Below are 23102 nucleotides of genomic sequence, written 5' to 3'. Positions count from 1 at the left end.
TAACTACTATAATACTGCCCCCTATGTACAAGAATATAACTACTATAATACTGCCCCCTATGTACAAGTATATAACTAGTACAATACTGCCCCCTATGTACAGGAATATATAACTACTATAATACTGCCCCCTATGTACAAGAATATAACTACTATAATACTGCCCCCTATGTACAAGAATATAACTACTATAATACTGCCCCTATGTACAGGAATATAACTACTATAATACTGCCCCCTATGTACAGGAATATAACTACTATAACACTGCCCCCAATGTACAAGAATATAACTACTATAATACTGCCCCCTATGTACAAGAATATAACTAGTATAATACTGCCCCCTATGTACAAGAATATAACTACTATAATACTGCCCCCTATGTACAAGAATATATCTACTATAATACTGCCCCCTATGTACAAGAATATAACTACTATAATACTGCCCCCTATGTACAAGAATATAACTACTATAATACTGCCCCCTATGTACAAGAATATAACTACTATAACACTGTCCCCTATGTACAAGAATATAACTACTATAATACTGCCCCCTATGTATAAGAATATAACTACTATAATACTGCCCCCTATGTACAGGAATATAACTACTATAATACTGCCCCCTATGTACAAGAATATAACTACTATAATACTACCCCCTATGTACAAGAATATAACTACTATAATACTGCCCCCTATGTACAGGAATATAACTACTATAATACTGCCCCCTATGTACAGGAATATAACTACTATAATACTGCCCCCTATGTACAGGAATATAACTAGTATAATACTGCCCCTATGTACAAGAATATAACTACTATAATACTGCCCCCTATGTACAGGAATATAACTACTATAATGCTGCCCCCCTATGTACAAGAATATAACTACTATAATACTGCCCCTATGTACAAGAATATAACTACTATAATACTGCCCCCTATGTATAAGAATATAACTACTATAATACTGCACCCTATGTACAGGAATATAACTACTATAATACTGCCCCCTATGTACAAGAATATAACTACTATAATACTACCCCCTATGTACAAGAATATAACTACTATAATACTGCCCCCTATGTACAGGAATATAACTACTATAATACTGCCCCCTATGTACAGGAATATAACTACTATAATACTACCCCCTATGTACAAGAATATAACTACTATAATACTGCCCCCTATACACTGGTTTCAGTGCAATGACATATCTTTCTTCATATGATTAATGTGGTTAGCGGTTCCCATACAGCACGGTTTGGCGGTTTTTCTATGACACGCTCTATTCTGGGAGCGCTGGAGTCTCATTAGTCTGGAGGCAGACAGGGGTCAGCAGAGATAAAAATGCTAATATATATTTCACATTTAGTCAGTAAAATGCAGCCGCTACCTATGAATGTAATTGGATTAATTTGAGGGCGTCCTTGATGGGTTTCAGTGTTGAGGACAGGATGAATATAAATGACGGTATTTTTTTTCAGTCCATCTCTGCCATTTACTAGTCACTTTACTGAGTGATAATGAAATATACAGTCAGTCCCTGGGTTACATACAGGATAGGTCTATAGGTTTGTACATAAGTCGGAACTGGTATATTTTATAATTGTAATTAAATACATCTGCAAAGAGTTTGAATGTTCTCTCTGTGTTTGTGTGGGTTTCCTCCGGGTCCTCCAGTTTCCTCCCACACTCCAAAACATACTGGTAGGTTGATTAGATTGTGAGCCCCATTTGGGACAGGGACTGATGTGACAAGCTCTGTGCAGTGCTGCGGAGTCTGTGTGCGCTATATAAATAAAGAACTATTATATTATTATTCTGTACTATTTATTGGCTGTATAGACAGTACATTACAGCATGTAGGACGCTCCATAGGAAACTGCTGACTTGTAGGAGGTTTTAGTGCAGCCTCAGGTGCAATAACCCTTTCCCACCACTATCAGGGTCAGGGCAGCGCTGAGCAAAATTCAAAGTGGGGTCCAAAATGCTTTCATAGTACACTACTGACACTGGGCTGGGTACAATCTCTATATAGAAGCCTATAGACACATGTATACAGTCATATACAGGTATATAGACTCACATTTACTGTACATATACATAGCATATATACAGATATGGGCTCACATATACACAGCGTATATACAGATACAGACTCACATATACAAGCGGTCCGCTACAACACCCGACTTACATACGACCCCTAGTTACAAACGGACCACTGGATATTGGTAATTTCTTGTACTTTAGTCCTAGGCTACAATGATCAGCTGTAACAGTTATCACAGGCGTCTGTAATGAAGCTTTAGTGTTAATCCTGGTTCTTATGACAACCCAACATTTTTAAAACCCAATTGTCATAGAAGCAAAAAAAAAATTTTGCCCGGGGTTACAATTATAAAATATACCAAATAAGCAGGGTGACAGACATCTAAAAATACACATGCCTCTGGGTCCTGTGTTGCGTTGTTACACCCTTTGGTGTATTTTTAGATGTTTTTATCACCTTTTTCCCATATATTGTATTTGATTATATTGGTTTAATAAAATTGAGTTTCATTTTTTCAGTCCATATATACGCATCCTTTGTTTTGCTTAAAATGATAAAATATACAGTTCCAACTTACATACAAATTCAACTTAAGAACAAACCTACAGAACCAATCCTGTACGTATAAAGGAAGTGCCTTTATATAGCGTATATACAGATACAGGCTCACATCTGCGCTGGGATTGTGTCGCAGGCGATCGGTTTTTGGCACAGCTGCGCTGCTTCCATGCGATACAAATCAGGGGGCGTGCCGTCGTACGATCCAACTGATTCGGACTGAGCGCAGAATTTAACTGTCAAATTGTGTCGCATCCAATGCACTTACATGCACCAGGAAGAAGAAGGTGAACTCCGGGGACCTGAGTGGGGAAGCGACACATGCAGGATATCGGACGCACGATCTTAGTGACTCCCCGCACAGCGCATTATACACGGACAATGCACTTACATGTACCAGGAAGAAGAAGGTGAACTCCGGGGACCTGAGCGGGGAAGCGACACATGCAGGATATCGGGCGCACGATCTTAGTGACTCCCCGCACAGCGCATTATACACTGACAATGCACTTACATGCACCAGGAAGAAGAAGGTGAACTCCGGGGACCTGAGCGGGGAAGCGACACATGCAGGATATGGGACGCACGATCTTAGTGACTCCTCGCACAGCGCATTATACACGGACAATGCACTTACATGCACCAGGAAGAAGAAGGTGAACTCCGGGGACCTGAGCGGGGAAGTGACACATGCAGGATATCAGGCGCATGATCTTAGTGACTCCCCGCACAGCGCATTATACACGGACAATGCACTTACATGCACCAGGAAGAAGAAGGTGAACTCCGGGGACCTGAGCGGGGAAGCGTCACATGCAGGATATGGGGCGCGGGATCTTAGTGACTTCCTGCACAGCGCATTATACACTGACAATGCACTTACATGCAACAGGAAGAAGAAGGTGAACTCCGGGGACCTGAGCGGGGAAGCGACACATGCAGGATATCAGGTGCACAATCTTAGTGACTCCCCACACAACGCATTATACACGGACAATGCACTTACATGCAACAGGAAGAAGAAGGTGAACTCCGGGGACCTGAGCGGGGAAGCGACACATGCAGGATATCGGGTGCAGGATCTTAGTGACTCCCCGCACAGCACATTATACACAGACAATGCACTTACATGCACCAGGAAGAAGAAGGTGAACTCCAGGGACCTGAGCGGTGAAGCGACATATGCAGGATATGGGGCGCATGATCGTAGTGAATCGCAGCACAGCGCATTATACCGGACAACGCACTTTCAGTGATCTCCTCGGACCAGGTAAGTAAATGTGCCCCATTGTATATACAGACACTTACTACCTTTGTTACTGTTCTGGGGGTGAAGTATCTACTACTTGTCTTCTCCGTCTCTGCAGCAGGTTCATCACAGGGCTGCAGCGGGTGCACAACATCCAAACCACATGTCCAGGGGTCCCTGAGCAATCACCAGGTTTACATCCCATCCCCCCACTAACCAATTTACATTACTTACACAGACATCAATACAACAGCGCCCCCTATAATCAAACCACATGTCATTACTGTCTATTTCATTAAAATGAAATAATCCCAGAAACAGGAAGTAGCCCTTTAACTCTACGGCTCTCTGTATGTCAGACTATCGGAGCTGCTATCCCTTTAAGTGCTATCTAAATGGCTCCTTAAGTGATCACATGACCTTTCATTAAGGAGATAGAATTATGCAGATTTCCGTGTAATAGAAGGGAGTCAGATTTATACGTTTTATGTGGTAGCAGAGACTGGTCCAGGATATACGCAGCGACTGTGACACATTCCGGTGACTGCGTCCTCCGCCTCCTTCCTACATAATCGCCACTTTACCGCCAGCCGCTCGCTCCCATCCTGCCGGAATATACATTTACCAAAATATTTTTTAAGATGTGACTTTTTATTTCTCCCTCTCTAGAATAACTCCGTCGTAATCCTTTAATTTTGGAACTGACTGCCAAACTCCCCGCTCGTTACGAGCCGCCGCGCGGCGACTTACGCAGGATTTTCATGACTGCACTTCCAGGGTTTACATTTCCAGGTTCACGTTTTCTTAACCACTTAAAGTGTTTTCAATGACAAAAAATTGCTACAAACCAGAAAAGTCGGAAATCATCGCTGTGGAGCAGAACCACTAAGACATTAACCGCAAATATCCGTAGAAGGTTAAGGTCACATTTATACTAAACATACGTATGTGTAGGTGAAGGGCTCTACATTAGGAGCTAGATCTATGGCTGAAATGAAGAGACATTTACATTTTTACTTCTATGCAAATGAGATTTTCAGTGCACCGTGGGCGTGACCATGCAGTTCGGTGCACAATGGACGTGGCCACAGCATTTGGTGCACTTTCACCTGCCCCCTCTCCCTAATTATCACTTTTAACTTGACAGTACCTGCTCCCCATGTGCATTGCTGACCCGGGAGCTGACAAGTTCCCTTTCAGCTGTATAACACTGTATACCTGATGAAGGGATAATATCTTCTTCCTCTCCATTCCCAGGTTATAGTGTTTCAGACCTGGACATGCCTGACCCTTGCCAGGACTGATATAAAAAAGGTAATATAATTGGCACTAAATGTCTCAGAATTGTGTTTGGAAGCCAATATGGGACCACTACTAGGGGCTGCCACCAGGGGGGTGTATTGTGACTATGTTCAGGGGCCCTACGGAGGAGAAGGGGCCCCAAGTCACAGAAAACCCTCCTCCATTCCCAGTTGAAGGGAGCTCACTGTGCACACAGGGCCGGATTATCATTCTTCGGAGGGTGGGGGGCCCTTTAAAATTTGCCAGTCGGGGGGACCCCAAACTTTCTCGTGTGCGGCACTGCCACCACATACAATACACCATTCTAAATACTAGTAACTAATGTCTTCTTATGTAACAAAGAGACATATGGATCCCTCCTGGCACCAGGACCCAGTCACAGTTGCTACTTTTGCATCCCTTGTTAAGGGGAACCTGTTGCCAGGTTTTACCCCACTAAACTACTTGTTTCCAACAGGTCAGGTATGACAGTTTTTTGAGAGAAAATAATCAATTTTCCTTCTAGCCGGATCTCCAGAGTTCTTCTAATTCTTCTCCTATAGTGTTAGATGTCCATTCAATGAAATCCAGCATTAGCAATGACAGATCCTTCTGATGAAACTATGCCTCAGTTCAGACCTGCACCACCGCGTTTGTTCCCCTTTCGTCTCTTAAAGGGAACCCGTCACCACTATTTTCACAAATACAGGTAGTGACAGGTTCCTATAGAGTTCTAATAACTATTTGACACCCTGCTGGTAGCTAAAAATTATGCCCCTGAGATTCCCATATATTCAACTTTATAGTTTTATCTGGTAACTAAGCATGGCCACATGGAGTCCAGGTGGGCGTGGCCTCCTCAGACTGAATCCAGCAGCTCCTCCCCATCCTATCTCTGTATGCTGCTATAATGTCATGTGACCAGGGTGACATCATCGCAGGTCCTATAGCTTTTGTTGCATTAGGAGCTGTACACTAAGCATATATGTCATGAAAGCACAGCATATTTTATCACATGAAATCACAGCAGCCTGCATGGAGAGGAGTAGAGGTCCATGGAGGCTGCTGTGATGGTTTTATGTGGTCAGATATGTACATGGGGTATAGTTTTCATATTTAGTAGCTCAAGGACCTTTGATGATGTCACCCTGGTCACATGACATTAGGCCACGCCCCCGTGGACTCGCTCCAAAGCTGCATAGATACCAGGCAAGATTATAACTCTGATTTTATGGGGATCTGAGGGGAACAATTTTTAGCTAAAAGCAGGAGGTCAGATAGTTACTAGAACCTGCCACTACCTGTATTTGTGAAAATAGTGGTGACGGGTTCCCTTTAATTAATTCTTGTCAGACGATATTGCTGCGAGGAACATACAGGCAGATGGTGGGGTGTGTTTCAACAGGTTAAAAATTTATTAAAAAACATACTCACAAACATAAGTAAAACTGCGCATCAACATTAATAGCGGGAAGCTAGCTCAACCAAGCTGACCAACCCAGGGTTTCGCCTCCGGGGCCTCTTCCGGGGGGCGTTTGCTGGTCAGGTATGAAATGTCCTTTCTAGAATTCCCTCTTTTATGTGAAATCTTACCTGTTTACCTATAAAAATTCTCCCCCAAAGTCCCGCAAATATGAATTTACTCACCTCATTTGATGAGATGAGTCAAGTTTAGTGGTTACGGAAGAAAAGGTCATTTCACAAACCCTTCAGTTTTATAGCTCTTAGAAACATGCTTTTCAAGTCGTATTGTATTATATATACATATCTCAATCTCCTCTTTCAGATCCCTTGTAGCTTATGGCCTTGTATAGAGCTATAGAGCCAGAGATACAAGCAGCTAATTATATAGCTGGAAATACAAGCTACAGATAAAGATCCAGTTCCTGTCCAATTTCCTAACTACCTGTATGGCGAGCTCTATAGATCACAGAACCATACGCTTTATATAAAAGATGAGGTTCTGATTTCATCAATGGCACCGATGTGGTTATTTATGCAGATTTATGTGTTTGGTGTCCAGTTAGATGCATGTGCGTTGCTGCTGTGTGCATACATTAATAATTAGGACTCCGTTATAAGCTGCATGCATATTAATATAAGTGTAAATGGTAAATGATAGAAACAACACGAGCGTCCGCACATCACAATGTAATTACTCACTCTTAGCACTGAATATTGAGCGGATAAATAAGAATTACAATATTTAGGCCAATACAAAATCACCAAATCAATCAACGGAAAAGTGAAGTAATAAAGGAAGTAACTTCACATATAGTGAGAGAGTAAATCACCCCCGTTTAGTGTATACAGCTCCTATGAAGACCTATGTCATCCTGGTACCAGACTGTGAGTTTTGTGTTCTCTGCTCCTGCTTCCATTCAGTCTGTCCTTGCTGTTTTGTTAAATTGCTGACAGTAAGAGTTGGAACAGGATAAGGCCACACAAAGTTGTATACACAGCTGTACACTACTGACCTCATAGTGAGAAACAACTACCCTACTGACCATAGAGGTGGACGAGTGACACATGTGCGGCCCAGCCTTTTCTTGGTGCCTGGAGGCAGCCGGGGCCCAGAATACCGGAGTGGCTGGCGGCTGCGGCCTAGGGTGCGCTGATGTCACGGTGCTTGGTATGGGGACCGGAGGGCTGTCCTACAGCCTGGCAAGTCTCCAGCATGTGGTGTGTACAAGAAATATGGAGGGAGAGGCTAAGGTACTGGTTCTCCTTGGGGCAACTCCTGAGTGTCTGTAAGATAGGTCCCTGGGTAATGGATGGGGAACCCGTGGTGGTAACAGCCGTATCCAGGGATCATGCGGAGGTAACGTTGTGCAAATCAACTTACAGTTCGTTATTGAACAAAAGGCAATGGCCAACACGATAACATCAGATTCTTAAGCTGGAAGAGTCATGGAAAGCCGCTCCACAGGAAGGTTACACACAGCCTGGTAGTAGGTACAGGCTGGACTAGTACAGATGGAACTGAGTCCAGGTGGTGGAGCTCAGTTCAGTGCTTAAGTCTCGGGACTTGCCCTGGGTGCAAGGCTGTAGGCCTGAGGCACTAGAAGTTCCTGGAATTAGGACAGTGACTTTATACAAGGACCATGTGCTTCCACCCAGCAGGGGTATATATAATCCCTGGTCAGGTGGTATCTATTAGAGAAACATCATTGGACAATCACAATGTCAACTTTTGCCTTACCAGGTAGTATCTACAGGTGCAATTAGATAATATCCCAAGTTCTAGAAAACAACCTAGTGGGTCATGACTCCACCTAACAGCACCAGACCTGGAGAGGGCGCTGATTGCAATTACCAGCCTGCCCATGCATTGGCAGGGGTGTTGCACAGGAAGGTTCAGACTGTACATGTTCCATTTGTAGTCTCTTACCGTGACAACATAGATTTTCACATGCAGTGAGATTCTTCAATTTGTTCTGCTGTTATTTCTCCTTGGAAATACAACCATCCGAGAGAGCAGACACGAGGCATTGCACATCCATCAATTTTATGACACCTTCAAATATTAAAACAATCTTCGAGGAATGTTTCCAGTGGCTTAGGGACAATGGCGGCTTCAATTAACTTTGCAACGTAAACTTTATGCGCCGAGTCCATCTCACTTTCAACTTTTTCAACTCATTTTACTGCCCAGTCCGAGTCATTACCCGCATTCAATTGCCCTTTAATAAGTGATATTCTCTATGGTGAAAATGGGGCAGGAGGCCGAGGTTATGAGCCGCCATAAAACAACCTCTGAGACAGAACTGTAAAAAGAAGATTAAGTTAATCATTGGAGAAAGTATCAGTGTTCAACCAAAAAGAAGAGCAAAAATTTCCTACATTTTGTAACATGGACAATGAAAGTCCTGATCAGGGAAGCTAGGGCTGCCCATCTCCCATTTCTAAAAAAGCAAATGTGACAATTGGGGTTTGTTCTGCTTCTGCAGTGCAGTATACAAAGGTTCTTCATGGTACTGTATCATGCATATTAATATGGACCTCAGGATACAATGTATATCTTTGTTTCCTCTTCCCTCTATCAGATTCCTCTTTCAAACATTCCCAACATACAGAATGGTATATATAATGTTGTTTTATTGATATTTTCAGATCTTCTTCCATCCTGAAGCTTCCTGACAAAAATCTTCCTCAGCAGCAATGAAGTGGGCGGAGTCTAACCGCTTCCTACGTTTGCTCTCAAACTGAGTCCAGTTGTATTTTGTCGTTGAGACACCTGCCAACAAATTCAATAAGATTCCAACAAATAAACCTACTGAGCTCTGCATAATTTGTATATATGATACAGTGAATAGCCAGATGGCTTCCATTACATAGGGAAGCATGGAGCATGGAATAAGTAGTAGAAACCAGAAGTGAAATAGTTACATAAAGACTTAAGTGTTAAGTAAGAATGTTGTGTTTACATTGGGCAAACACAATGTAACATGTGAAGCCAGAGGGAGGGTTATTAGCCTCCCTGCTGTGTAGACAGTGTCTGAAAAGCAGGGGGAAAGGAGGCTGCAGCAGAGTGAAGCTGTCTGTAGTGCAGCCTGAGGTGCAAAGAAAATTGTGCAGGATCACAGACTAAAATGGAGGGACTGATAGGGAACAGGGGAGACAAGAGACATCTGTATCCACAGAGTTGCATGGACACAAGATTCTCCTGCCAGCTACACAAAGCTGCATCACATGGTCTCCGTTCTCTAGTGAGAGATAATCAGAGGGAGGAGATCACAGGCTGCTGCTCTGATGGTCTAAACTAAGGAGAATAGCATCGCTGCCATCACTGGTGTTGTTCACTGCTTCAGCATAGGTGATAGGTTTCTCTCCTCTTCCTACTCTGCTATGCCCCGTGTTGTGTATGCATTATCTGCACTTTGCTGGAGCTCCCCCTGGTGGACAAAATTCAGGAGGAAAAAATAATATTTACTAAATATTTAAAGCAATATAAAATTCTCTCCCAAATCAGCAAATTAATAAACAGCAATTTACAGTAATAAAATAACCCTGTATTTGGTGACACATTCCTTTTAACCTTGTATGACAGCTCAATGTCAGGCAGCTGCAGCAAAAGCCGTGCATTTGTTGTTATAAGCGAATTCTCAAGGATAACATTCACAGCCCACAACATTTGTTTAGTGTCTCGCTGCGTGACGTTTCCTGAAGCCCCTAAGCATTCAGGATCCACCGGGGCCAAGGTCGCACCTCTAACAATACTTGTCAAGGTAAGTATCACTTTGATACTTCTCGAAAACATTAGAAATGAGTTGTCGATATATCTCCACATTCTTGAGGTGCCAGGAATATTCTGACAGACTGGAGAAGAAGAGGAAGGTGCGGTTAATTAGTAGAAGGGATTAGGGGGCCGGTTCCTACATCTGGTGCTGGACCGGCCGGGGGAGGGGGGTGAGTGATGGAGCCGCAGCGCTGAGTCTTAATCACTGCTGCGCAGACAAGGGGTGATTAGCACATCTGCCGCGAGCAGGTTCTGATAAACACACTATTGCCAGGAAGGTAACGCTGCACTCAATTATCTTTCCCTGCTATGACAGCAGCTGGCAAACAGAATACGTCAATGTCCACGAAGGGTTAATGAAGACCGAGTCGCTGGAAGTAATCGTGCTGGGGGGGAAAATACAAGTCTCCAAAAATATTCTGCGGTTTTTGAGGCCCCTGATGCCTCACGCGCCCCCTTTCTGCCCCTGTGTCAGTCCTCACTGCAGTCCTAGAATACAGTTCATAAAATGCAGTGCAGTAGATCCTCTGATGTGCAGGGATACGGATTCCCCAATCCTATAACTCAGATCCCAGTGATTGGACCCCACTAAATGTTACAATTGTATCTGGTCCAGACAATTCTGTGCTGGCAAAACCACAAATATCTGTCCTGTTACTTTGTTGCAATGTATCAGTGCAGTTAAAAAGTATTAAAAAAAAGTATCAAGTATATACCGTAGTTTGTATTGTAAAAATCTCAATAAAAATAATAAAAAAAAAAAAGTAAAAAAAAGTATCAGCCAGGAGTCCAGCGCATCAGATACAGTTGTATCAAGGCTGCTGCGGATCCCATCTCCCGGTCTGTGAGGCTTCATGCTGTGAGAGGGGAGGAAGAGCAGAAGAGAGACGATATGTAATTGGCTTAGAGACCATAGTACAGGACCACATCAGGAAGAGCCCAAAGACAAGCAGGATGAAAAGACCATAAATCTGTAGTCATCTTTGGCATAACACTGCACTTGGGGGCATCAAGGGTGGAATATGATATTAGGCCTAAATGTCCTGTAATTTTATTTTGAAGGTTGGTAAATGTTGGAGATGGTGAAGGTGATGAAAGGTCTTTTTAAAGGGAATTTCCAACTCTATACTATTAATATCCTATGCACAGGATCGGTCATTGATAGGGTCGGTGGGGTGAGTGACACCTAATACCCTGTCTGATTGGCTATAATACACTATGGTCAGAGGATGCACGGTGGCTGATGGCTGAAACATGATGGATACTGTAGCTCCACCACTGCCATGAGCTGATTGGATGTAATGCACTATGGTCAGAGAATACAGGGTGGTGAAGGATGATATATGATGGATAAAGCCTCCATCCGACCACATCCATGATGTAGCGCCACCACTGCCATGAGCTGATCTGCTGTAATGCACTATGGTCAGAGGATGCAGGGTGGCTGATGGCTCATACATGATGGATGGAGCCTTCCCCCTCCAGCCAAGACCATGATATAGCACCACCACTGCCATGCGGTGATCGGCTGTAATGCACTATGGTCAGAGGATGCACGGTGGCTGATGGCTGATACATGATGGATACTGTAGCGCCACCACTGCCATGAGCTGATCTGCTGTGATGCACTATGGTCAGAGGATGCAGGGTGGCTGATGGCTCATACATGATGGATGGAGCCTTCTCCCACAAGCCACATCCATGATGTAGCGCCACCACTGCCATGAGCTGATTGGATGTAATACACTATGGTCAGAAGATGCAGGGTGGTGGGAAGGATGATACACGATGGATGGAGCTTTCCCCCTCAAGCCACATCCACATTGTAGCGCCACCACTGGCATGAGCTGATCTGCTGTGATGCACTATGGTCAGAGGATGCAGGGTGGCTGATGGCTCATACATGATGGATGGAGCCTTCTCCCACAAGCCACATCCATGATGTAGCGCCACCACTGCCATGAGCTGATTGGATGTAATACACTATGGTCAGAGGATGCAGGGTGGTGGGAAGGATGATACACGATGGATGGAGCTTTCCCCCTCAAGCCACATCCACATTGTAGCGCCACCACTGGCATGAGCTGATCTACTGTAATGCACTATGGTCAGAGGATGCAGGGTGGCTGATGGTTCATACATGATGGATGGAGCCTTCCCCCTCTAGCCAAGACCATGATGTAGCTCTACCACTGTTATGAGCTGATTGGCTGTATTACACTATGGTTAGAGGATGCAGGGTGGCTGATGTCTGATACACAATGGATGGAGCCTTCTCCCTCCAACTACATCCATGATGTAGCTCCACCACTGCCATGAGCTGATCGGCTTTAATACACCATGGTCAAGGGATGCAGGTTGGTAGGAAGGATGATACACGATGGATGAAGCCTTCTCCATCTGGCCACATCCGTGATGTAGCGCCACCACTGCCATTCGCTGATCTGCTGTGATGCACTATGGTCAGAGGATGCAGTGTGGCTGATGGCTGATACACGATGGATGGAGCCTTCTCCCTCCGACCACATCCATGATGTAGCGCCACCACTGCCGTGAGCTGGTCGGCTGTAATACACTGTGGTCAGAGGATGCAGGTTGGTGGGAAGGATGATACACAATGGATGGAGCCTTCCCCTCCGGCCACATCCATGATGTAGCATCACCACTGCCATGCGCTGATCAGCTCTATTGCACTATGGTCCGAGGATGCAGGGTGGCTGATGGCTCATACATGATGGATGGAGCCTTCCCCCTCCAGCCACTTCCATGATGTAGCGCCACCACTGCCGTGAGCTGATCGGCTGCAATACATCCTGGTCCGAGGATGCAGGGTGGCTGATGGCTCATACATGATGGATGAAGCCTTCTCCCTCCGACCACAACCATGATGTAGCGCCACAATTGGTGTGAGCTGATCAGCTGGGTGCCAGGTCCTGCTCTCCTGTGGATAGATCATTTATAGTATAGGGATTTGTTATTTAAATGTCTCTCAAATCTAAAGGTTAAAATCTAAATTCAACCAGTAATAAACCAAAGTTCAGGGGCCCCTCCAGGGCCCATCCAGGGACGTGCTAACTCAAAGAATTCACCAAACTGCACGTCTCCGGAGCGCCCCCCCTGCAAGGAGAGAAGGAAAGAATCAAGTCCAAGAAGTTTCTGCCGCTCTGCAAGACGACTAAACAAACACCATTAACCTGCCAGGCAGAGCAATTAACCTCCGCTCCCCAGCAATGCTGCCAGTCCATCTGCCCGGGCCGAGACCACCATCCCAGACGCTCTCCCAGCTCTCGCAGCTTCCATGCCACATTTGCATATTCGAGCAGCTGAAATTAACAGCATTTGCATAATGGGAATGGAAGGGACTTCATTAATTACAGAATTATTTTAGTTGCTCTTGCTGATATCGTGCATGTAAAGCAGCTAATGAAGCCTTGTGTGGCGGAGGCACGCTGACGGCGCCGGCCCGGGGGGATGGCTGGTTTTGTTTCCTAGGGCAGTCGGTACTGCCCCGCAAATGGCTGGGGGACATGGCACACCGGCTGCTAGTAATTATGATGTCGCTGAGAGAAGCCACATGGGCACCGACTGAAACTCCCCTTCAGGTAACTTGGCACCAAGTGTCTAACGGAGCATTAAGCAAACCCACCCACGTCATTACTCATCTCCAGATCCAATGCTCAACATAGCGGGAAGCAAGAGACCCCTCCCGGGTGAAGACGTAATAATCTATGCAGCCGCATCTAAGTTATGCAGAAGTAATGGACCAGAGGGGATAACTGGCACTGTAGCCTGACGGGCACAGATCCACAATACAATGTGTCATGGATACTGAATATATGGCGGCTCTGGGTTTGGGCCCTAAGTATATAAATGCTGCGCTTTCTGGAGACCATTTGTTGTGCTCAAAGTATAATCATATCTGGGCACTATTTGCCTAAAGCTGCCCAAGACACAAGGCAGAATGTGGATGCCAGCAGTCACTGGTGCTTCGTAGTTTGCACCCACAATCCAGCAATCCCGTGGAACATTGCTGGACATAGTCAACATGATGTACTGGAAGATCCTGGACCTACAAAATAGAAGTCCCAGCACTTCCAAAGAACAAGGGCAGAGAAGACTTGGAGTGGCTGCACACCTTATACCATCCCAGGTGGTCAGGCCCTAGGGGTCATTAATGCCAGCCTAGTACCCCAAAGGCCACAACCTTCCACAGTGAAGACCAGGGCCAATGATGGGGGTGATCCAGGACCAACCATACGGATCATGTCACAAAGTAGGTTACATTGGAGAGAGGACACGACCACCACCAATAAATTGCCAAATAAAGGGGTCATTTTGTGGTTGGCGGCTACAAAGGGGAGCCCTTAACCTCCTCATGTCTAGGACATCGGCTGCAGTCCCAACTGCAGGATCATAACTGTGTGAAGTAACATTGTCTCTGCGGCCTCATGAGGTGAACACAGACCTGAAGAGGAACTATCCGTATTTATTTGGATATTCTCTAACACTTCAAGATGACTCCACCTCATGTGTACGGGAAGTGCCAGGGATGTGGCCGTGTGTGCGATTACTGACACCAACAAGCGTGCTCTACCTCCTAAAGTCACAACATCAGAACATGTTATGTAGCTCTATGGACCAGATACATGAGATCTGGAGCTTCTGCCTTCGTGCAGTTTCCTCATCCTGTGCAGGGTGCACCAGATAGTCCAATATTGGGGCACATTTACTAAGGTTGTTGCACCGGTTTTCTGTCTGACTTAGCACATATTTTTAGGTGTAAACTGCTTGCACAGGTATTTAAGAAGTATCTACACTACAAATGTAGAGAACGTTTTGTGGTGCAGCTGCACTGCCTCCATGCGACACAAATTAGGGGCGTTCCGGTGCTCAGTCGCACCGTGCGCCTGATTTAACATGCAAAGTCTGTCCCACGCCCGATGTTAAAGATGCACCACAAAAAAGTTGGTAAACTCTGTTGGGGCAGTGCAGGGAAGCGTCAGATTCATGATTTCTGGTGCACGTTGCACACCAAGCATTCTACACGGGCAAGATTGTTTCTGACAATCTTAGTAAATGTGCCCCAGTGTCTCTGGCTCTTAATTAATCTGGTCAGTTTTAAGATGTGATACAGTTGCACCCAGGGGTGCAACTTGAGGGAGTACAGAGGGTACGGTTGCAACAGGACCCATGAGGCCTTGGGGGCCCATATGGTGTATCTTTCTTATATGAGAAGACTAGTACTAAAAACAAAACATTATAATTTTTCAATGGCGCTCGGCTGCTTCGTGTTACGCCACTTTTTTTTTCTTGGTTCACTTTGCTTCGTGCTGTTGTGACAGAATTGTGTTGAATCGTAGTAAGAAATGTGCCGCAAACTGCCGCACCACCTTGTCCCTCTAGCTGCACGGTTTTCTAAAGTGTCGGACAAACTGCAACCCCGACACAAAAGTGGCACAAACACTTACAGAGTAACTGTAATGTTACTGACAAAATAGTTTAGCACAGCTGGAGAGAGACTTTAATAACTCTTCCAAAGATACCTGTTGGCTTATTCCTAGCCTGAGATATAGCCTGGTATATCTATCATCTTTTCTTATAAAATCATATTCAGCTATTCCTTATAAGGGCCGGGCACTTCCTAGTTGTGACATTAGATAAGGGCACTGAGGCCAGAACACTGAGGGCATTCACATGAATCAGGACAGCATGTCTGTAATTGGTCGAACTGAAGCATGTGATGAGTCACATGCTTGGGTCCTGTTTTTTTTAGTGGAAACTGCTGTTCTCCAGCACATAGCAGGCTGTAGTGTAAACTCCTCTCCCACGTCCCCTCCCAACAAGCTCCGCCCACCCTCCAGCCTTCCTGCATAGATTGCCATGTATACAGACAAAGGGAGATCAACCTGGTAGGACAAGGTAAAACCTCTGCTAGCAGCCAAAAACCTGCAGATACTTATTAGAGTAAATTAGAGAATTGCTTCTTTTTGCTTAGTTCAGAGTTAGGCAAAAGTTTTTATATTTTACAGTTGCACTTTAGTTAGTTTCACAAGAATCAGCTCATTTTGCTTTTGTTATTACATATAGAAGAGTCTGACATTTCTTTCTTCACCTGTTATAGAATAATAACCCACCTATGTGCACCCACCGCCATCTGTCGCTATGTCATTCCCACCTCTGCATTACACATTCCTCATTTACATTATTACTCGCCCATTATTGGTATAATGACACATAGGAACCTTCATTCAGCCAGAATCATTAGAGAAAATAACACTTTATGAGCAGCAACTAGACGCTATATATGTGGCCCTTACACCACCAGACTGTGCACATATACTACTACCTCACTGTGGCCACATTTACTAAGACCAGTGCAGTGTGTGCTATGTGCAGTGTCCTGTGTACTATGTGCAGTGTGTACTATGTGCAGTGCAGTGTGTACTATGTGCAGTGTGTACTATGTGCAGTGCAGTGTGTACTATGTGCAGTGTGTGCTATGTGCAGTGTCCTGTGCAGTGTGTACTATGTGCAGTGTGTACTATGTGCAGTGTCCTGTGCAGTGTGTACTATGTGCAGTGTCCTGTGTAGTGTGTACTATGTGCAGTGTCCTGTGTAGTGTGTACTATGTGCAGTGTGTACTATGTGCAGTGTGTACTATGTGCAGTGCAGTGTGTACTATGTGCAGTGTGTGCTATGTGCAGTGTCCTGTGCAGTGTGTACTATGTGCAGTGTCCTGTGTAGTGTGTACTATGTGCAGTGTGTACTATGTGCAGTGTGTACTATGTGCAGTGCAGTGTGTACTATGTGCAGTGTGTGCTATGTGCAGTGTCCTGTGCAGTGTGTACTATGTGCAGTGTCCTGTGCAGTGTGTACTATGTGCAGTGTCCTGTGCAGTGTGTACTATGTGCAGTGTCCTGTGTAGTGTGTACTATGTGCAGTGTCCTGTGTAGTGTGTACTATGTGCAGTGTGTACTATGTGCAGTGTGTACTATGTGCAGTGCAGTGTGTACTATGTGCAGTGTGTGCTATGTGCAGTGTCCTGTGCAGTGTGTACTATGTGCAGTGTCCTGTGCAGTGTGTACTATGTGCAGTGTCCTGTGCAGTGTGTACTATGTGCAGTGTCCTGTGTAGTGTGTACTATGTGCAGTGTCCTGTGTAATGTGTACTATGTGCAGTGTCCTGTGTACTATGTGCAGTGTGTGCTATGTGCAGTGTCATGTGTACTATGTGCAGTGTGTGCTATGTGCAGTGTCCTGTGTACTATGTGCAGTGTCCTGTTTAGTGTGTACTATGTGCAGTTTGTACTGCGTGCAGTGTCCTGTGTAGTGTGCATGGGCCGTCAGATTCAGGATTTCTGGCACACGGACTGCATGAATCTGGTGACCCCTGCACTGCCCCGACAGAGTGCATCAACTTTTTTTGGTGCACCTTTACCATGGGGTGTGCAATACATTTCTGTCGGACTCTGCATGATAAATGTGGGCATGGTACGACTGAGCACTGGTATGCCCCGTACGGTGCAGAAATTTGTGTCCCATGAAGAATGGTGCAGTGTGCACCACAATTGTCTTGGACACTTCTTAAATACCTGTGCAAAGAACGTACAAAGAAAACTGGCACACGGCTCTTAGTAAATGTGGCCCAATACATTTATTTACCGATTTTCAATATCACCAAACTATACACACACCCAATGCTGCCACGGGGTGCACTAATAATCTGTTTATTTGGTGGAAAATATGCTGCCACACAGCGCACAAAAATGTTATATAGTCACAGATATCACCAACAAACTTTTCACATGAGATATTACCATACAGTGAAGAAGTAATACTGCCATAAAACTCTGGCAGAGGGTTCACACCTTGATGCCACCTTGAGAAAGTAGCTAATGAAATAATCCTGCCCTGACTATGTCATTGTGCTTGGAAAGCCACAGGGGTATATAGCGGTACACGAAATACCCCATATAGAAGCACAAGGTCATGCAGATAAGACTCCTGTGGCCCCTGCGCTTAGGGTTCTTGACCCGGTATCGCACCAGAACACAACACCATTTAGTATATCAGAGGGAAAACAAGGAGTCGGCCGCAGAGACCTGTAAATTCTGAGCCGCTTTATTACCCAGCGTGAGAGCGGCTGCGCCATAAAGATTTGGGAGATAAAATGAGGCCAATCTTTTAATCTCATTGATTTGTACCGAGCAAAAAAAAAAAAACCTTTGCAGCAAAGCAACAGAAAGAGGAACAAATATCAGGGAGCTCTCAGGGAGATTGCTGCGCCCCATAAAGAAGTATTAGCCATGACCCCATGTGCCCCTGGTGCTGAGAGCTCTCATGGAGATTGCTGCCCCCATACAGAAGTATTAGCCATGACCCCATGTGCCCCTGGTGCTGAGAGCTCTCATGGAGATTGCTGCCCCCATACAGAAGTATTAGCCATGACCCCATGTGCCCCCATGAGCCTCCAGTGCTGGGGACCTGCTGCCTCCTTATTCTGTATCATTAATAGGAAGGTGACGGAGCAGGATAACATTGTCCATGCTCTTTCCCTGGGATACATTGTCACATCTAATGGTGGACACAGAGAGGACTCAATTATATCACAATGATGTCCTGGCGGATCGGCACCAGGTTGCAGGATCTTCGGCACTGCACACTGGTTGACATGTACACAGCCAGGTCTCAGAATCACTTAAACTGTCGTCATATTCTTCCCATTTCTTATGTTTTCTCATTGTTTTTTTTCAGCTACAATCTGACATATCTCAGCTGATCTCTGTGCCACCCTAAGTGTTACGCTGCAGGTATGTGTGTGACCTAATGGTTTGGCTTAGGGTCACTCCTCAGTACATGATCTAAGAAACCTCCCTGGTCTTTACCCTTTAAACCATATAAAAGGATCTGTAGGGAGATTTAGGGCGTGTAAAGAACATGCAGAAGCACTAATCGGGCATTGCAGAGGGGAAATATAGAGGTGCACAGGGAAACTATAGAGCGTGCAGAGTGGGCACTACAGGGGTTGCAGAGTGGGCACTACAGGGGGTGCAGAGTGGGCACTACAGGGGGTGCAGAGTGGGCACTATAGAGGGTGCAGAGTGGGCACTACAGGGGGTGCAGAGGGAAACTATAGAGGACGCAGAGTGGGCACTACAGGGGGTCAAAGAGGAACTACGTGGGGCACAGAGGAAGAACTAAATTGGGTGCAGAAAAGAATCTATAAGGGGTGCAGAGGAGTAAATACAGTGAGTGCTGTGGAGGAAATACAAAGGTTGCAGAGGAGGAATTAGAGGGGTTGTATAATAATAATATTCCTTTATTAATATAAAGCACACAGATTACACAGCGCTGCACAAATCAAAGGAGAAACTAGAGTTGGTGCAGCACAGATTCATAGTCAGAGATAAGCTGGTTTCAACATGGGAGATCAGCAGGTCAAGCAGGACTAACAGTAGCTAAATCGGCAAACAACCAATCTTGGGGACATGGGAAACTGTCAGTATGCATGTAACATGAATGGTCATACATCAGACAGACTACTTCCCCTAGTGGGATTACAGGTCGCCCATGCTGGGACACTGGCTTGTTTTTAAAGGTCTTATCTTTGCACCTCACCGTTATCCATGGACATGCGGCTGTTGTGCTGCCCCTTAAAGTTGTAGACTTTTCATTCCATTTCCTGAAAAGTTTCTGTCCTTGTGGATTTTTTAAGGTACCTTTCCACACAAGAAGGTGCCTGAGCAGAAAGTTTCCTAGCATGCCAGGCCCCTTAAAGACATCCTTCTCCTTCTGTCATTCCTGTTTTGTGACCCTGACTCATTCACCCGACTCTCTGCATGATCCATCTATACTAATACTGTATCATGAGCTTCCCCTGACTTTGACTTGTCAGGGATAGGCATCTATCAGCGGTCACTTAACATAGACTTTATACTTCAAGAGGTAGCAACCTGGTGGTTTCTCTGCAGCAATGTCCAGATTCTGCTACTGGGGTTGAAGGGTGAACTTTCAACACCCAAATCCCACCCAAAATCTAAGTAAGAATGGCAGAAGGGAACAACTCAATAAAGTTACAGAATGTTTAAAATTAAAATGCTAGAAATAATCCAAAACTTTTCATAATTTCTATTGCGTAGAAAAAGATATCTCTATAGAGACCTGTGAACTAATTATATATAATAGAAAACCTATTCTGATATTATCCTCTCTGCTCTTCTAATTAGGATATTATTTATCCAGAACATACAGGCGTTCGCTTTCTTATAATAAAGTACAAGTTTTCAGAGAAGACTCCATCCCCTATAAGAAGAAGCGAGGTCTACGACGTCTCCAAATCCCTGAGGGTGACTCATGTTTAAGTATCTTAATTACTGATTACAACCTTCATGGTGTCTGCACTAATCAGGAGCTTTGGAGCTGATGTCAGGAGATTAGCGCCATCCATAGTCCCAGGTCCTTGAGTTAAGAGGGTTCTAGTTAAAATAGTGTATGATGAAGATGATGGTGTCATTGAGAGTCTCGGCTCTTCTGGGTTCCCATTTCTTCCGCTCTCCTCCCCAATGTATCTTATTTCCCAATGAGTCCAAATGACACATTTATCCACCCACACGCTGTTCGCCATTAGTGTTTCTCATCGGCGGCCCTTGCGCTAATCACAGGAAGCGATGAAGTAGTTGCCATCTTTTCTCGTTACTTTGATGTCAGAGGCAGATGGAGAATGTAACATAATAATGTATCTGTCCGTGTGATTCTCATTAGAAGAACCCAACCCATACATCTGGAGGGGCAATGCTACGATGACACCGCAAATATCTGGAAACCGTAAACTCTACAACTTACTGGTGCTGGACGGGTATAAAATATAAAACCTGGCTACATCATTGACAATAGTGACAATAGGGTCCAAAATTGATACTTCTATTCTACATGAGATCCACAGAACAACAAAGCCGTGGCTGAGCTACAGCAAGAACAGAGGAGGAGATAGGGTTTTAACCCTTACTGCCCCCCCCCCCAAAAAAAAGAAAAATATATATCCTGGAAACAGAACACACATTGGGGCAGATTTACTTACCCAGTCCTGTCGCAATCCAGTGGCGCGTTCTCTGTGGAGGATTCGGGTCTTCCGGCGATTCACTAAGGTAGTGCGGCCGATGTCCACCAGGTGTCACTGCTGCGCTGAAGTTCGTCGGAGTGCACTGGAGTTCACCGTCCTGCCCTGGGTGCAGGTAAGCGCGTGTCAAGCGACACTTTTTTAAAAAAATGCAGCGGTTTTTCCAAATCCGTCGGGTTTTCTTACGCCCCCCCCCCCCATTTCCGTCACGTGCATGCCGGTGCCGATGCAACACAATCCGATCGCGTGCGCCAAAATCCCGGGGCAATTCAGGGAAAATCAGCGCAAATTGGAAATATTCGGGTAACACGTCAGAAAAACGTGATTCGGGCCCTTAGCAAATGACCCCCATTATGTCTGTTTTCTATGAAGTCAGCTTAGATACAGCAGCTCTGCTCTATGTATAGTAGAGATCTCTTTGATGAAAGCTCAGATACAGCAGCTCATCTCTGTGTGTGGTGGATACGGACATAACAGCAGCTTAGATACAGCGCCTCAGCTCTTTGTATGTGGATACTTTTACATTAGCAACTGAGATACAGCATCTCAGCTCTATGTGAGGTGGATACAACCATAAAAGCAGCTTAGATACAGCGCCTCAGCTCTATGTATGTGGATACTTCTATATTAACAACAGAGATACAGCAGCTCAGCTCTATGTAAGGTGGATACATCTCTAATAGCAGCTTAGATACAGCGGCTCAGCTCTATGTATGGTGAATACTCCTATTCTCCTATTAAAGCAGTTTAGATACAGCAGTTCAGCTCTGTGTATGGTAAATACCTCTATAATTATGTATGTATACCAGCCTGGAAAGAATTAGTCTTAGAATTAGAGTCTTCTTAATAACTCACCCAAAAAATGTGTCTCACAGAGGTGAGTTGTGTATTTCATCAGCCATGAGTGAGGGAGGGGGTGGGGGGGGGGGGGAGATTTTGTTGGAGCACAAAGTGGTCCAAAAACAGCCACAGCACGGAGATCTTCTCCTATTCATTAGTAAGATGTATATTGTTTTATGATCTTTTCATCTAACAATATTTTTTGAGGTTTTTTTTATGTATGCACTGTACCTTTGCATATTACATTTTAAAACTTAATAAGTCTCTGCCTGTATCCATAAAAAAACCTAAGTTTCTGAAGCAGTGGCGTAGCAAGATCCATCTTTTAGCAATCATATAGATAATTGTGTAGCAGTGCAAAGAGAAAAATTTAGAGTAAAGTCGTAATATTGTGTAAGTAGGCGGAGCTTTATGTGCTCTCTATATGCTCTCTATTGTAGGTGCACCCTGTGATCCTCAAGAACCTCAAGAGAGGGAGCTTTGTCTAAGTGGGGGATGGTATGTATGGAAGCTTGTGTCATAAATCAAAAAAAAGAACACATAGTTACTTTGAAGGAGTTATGATGCTTAAATTGCCAGTTGTCAAAAGGAGATCAAAGTGTTGTATCCAATTGCAACTGCAAAAACTGTCTGTTTTAAACATTTTGTATTGCTTTATTCATTGGTTAATACATGCACTTGTTTAATTGGAGATTATAGTTGCTCTCTACCCTCTTGGTTACATTATATCATGAGATACATT

At 44.7% G+C, this 23102-nt stretch overlaps 1 long non-coding RNA gene across 1 annotated transcript; it reads left to right on the top strand.

Annotated features, from left to right (window-relative positions):
• The first annotated feature begins 19155 nt into the window (after positions 1-19155).
• LOC140104901 (uncharacterized) lies at positions 19156-22872 on the top strand. The gene is made up of 3 exons (XR_011850446.1): positions 19156-19214; positions 20631-20750; positions 22801-22872. It is a non-coding gene; the product is annotated as an uncharacterized lncRNA (long non-coding RNA).
• The last annotated feature ends 230 nt before the right edge of the window (positions 22873-23102 follow it).

The sequence above is a fragment of the Engystomops pustulosus genome, chromosome 10 (assembly GCF_040894005.1).
Source record: "Engystomops pustulosus chromosome 10, aEngPut4.maternal, whole genome shotgun sequence".
NCBI lineage: Eukaryota > Metazoa > Chordata > Amphibia > Anura > Leptodactylidae > Engystomops > Engystomops pustulosus.
Note: the sequence above shows the minus strand (reverse complement) of the source record. Positions and strands in the feature narration are given on the sequence as shown.